General features: G+C 48.1%; 1 pseudogene; it reads left to right on the plus strand.

Moving 5' to 3' along the window:
- LOC102680880 overlaps nucleotides 1-1,989 on the plus strand; it is a 58,889-nt pseudogene that overhangs the window by 1,966 nt on the left and 54,934 nt on the right.

Consider the following 1,989-nt stretch of genomic DNA (forward strand, 5'->3'; position numbering starts at 1 on the left):
ATGAGATTTACGGGTCGAGATCGGCCAGACAGAGCCCGAATCCGCACATGCTGCGCGACAGCGGTGGCTATATCGGTGAACTCCAACATCAGAACAACGATCTCCAACGAGAGCTCGGGAACCTCAAGAAGGAGCTCGAGCTGACGAACCAAAAGCTCGGCAGCTCGATGCACAGCATCAAGACCTTCTGGAGTCCCGAGCTCAAGAAGGAGAGAGCATTGAGAAAAGAGGAGAGTTCCAAGTACAGCCTGATCAACGAACAGCTGAAGCTGCTCAGCTCCGAGAATCAGGTCAGTCGACTGCGGATTTTTCTTTTCGAGCTTCTTAACCGCCATAGCTTCCTTCCTTCTTCCCTTTCGTCGCGATCGCGCCAATAAAATCGCAACGAACCTTTTGCGCCAACTTTTCCCTGATTCGAACGACGTTCGCCGCGCTCCATATCCGTGACCCGTTTTCCTTCCGCCACGCGAGTGCGATTTAGGTCGAACCGATTATAATAACGATCAACGACGTTAATAATCGCCTTTTTCGCTCGATTCGATTTCGATCGATCTTCGCGCGCTACCAAATTTTCCCCCAAATTTTCCCCCCTTTTCTCTCAAATTCCTCGAAATCGAATCGCCGATCGAACCACCCTCGATCCTCACCGATCCCAATTTCCACAACCCGAACACGTTTTTAGAAAACTTATCGATCCGCTTACTTTCTTAATTTCTTTTTTTTTTCTTTTCTTTTCCACGCTTCGAAATAGACGCGCTTATCGATTGGCTAAAAATGCAACGCGAAGGGGGAGCCACCGATGTAACAATTCACCCGATATTTTCAACGCGAAATTGTTCGATGATCAACTCCCCCCTCTCTCCCTTTGTAACGTTCAAACGAGAATTCGCGTATCGTAACGACGATCGTGTAAACGCGTGAATCTCTCGGGACCGATCAACGGTCACGTTGATTAACGATGTGGGTCGATGACAATTGGCAATCGCGAATCTCTCGAATTCTTCTCGAGTCTCAATTCCCAATTCTTTCGCTCGTCTCCTTTCCGAGCGAGACGTGTACGCATTACCTTCGAGGACGACGGATGGATCAATATGTTAGCTGTTCGCGAAGCCCGTCGCATATTTATATAATATCGTGGTACCGAAGTATCACGAATAGACGCCCGCGAAACCCGATGTTTTTCCTCGAAATTCCAGCTTCTTATACCGGGAGGGAAAGGTTTATCGAACGGCTCTCCGGTTGTTACGTCTCTCGCGAAGACGTCACAACGTTCTCGTTCGATTACGAGCGAGCGTCACGTGAGCACGGCTTTAATCGAGCCGTTTAATTCTTGGTCGTTGCGCCTGGTTGGTTGTCGGTCGTTGGGGAAGAGTCGTAATACGAGACTCGTGGGAGTATAAATTTTTTATAAAGAGCGAGCAGAGATCGAAAACACCCATTTTCGATCTCTCGCGACTCGAGACGGGGGAATAGTTTAAAATTTTCAGACGGGGTCGATCGAGTTTCCAATTTTTCCTCTCCGATGTCGAACACGAAATTTTATACATTCTCTCCCTCTCCTATTATTTTTATTTTTAGTATGTTTACAGCCTGTCACTCGATTATCGTCATGGCAGCGGAATGCACGCTCGCCTATATATATATATATATTTTTACGAACTCTCCAAATAGAAAGGCGAAATAAAAGAATAGAAAGAAGAAGAGAATAGATCTCGTCCCAATAAAGACTCTTCCTCTTTGCCAACCTACTTTTCCTCCGTCCGTTCGAGGCAATCGTCGATCCTTCGCGTCCGTCACGGTTCGTCAGCGTGGCGACCGGAGGCATATTTTTGGCCTCGCGATGCACATGAGTCATCCGGAGTGAACGGTGGAGAGGCTGAGAGATTCTCTGGCCGACTGCCCACGTTTATTCCTTTTTATCCAGCGTCTGGCATCGCGATAGTGGACGCGCGATTCTCACGTGTGTGTGTGTGTGTGTGTGTGTGTGTG

Source organism: Apis dorsata, unplaced genomic scaffold (assembly GCF_000469605.1).
Source record: "Apis dorsata unplaced genomic scaffold, Apis dorsata 1.3 scaffold_68, whole genome shotgun sequence".
Lineage (NCBI taxonomy): Eukaryota > Metazoa > Arthropoda > Insecta > Hymenoptera > Apidae > Apis > Apis dorsata.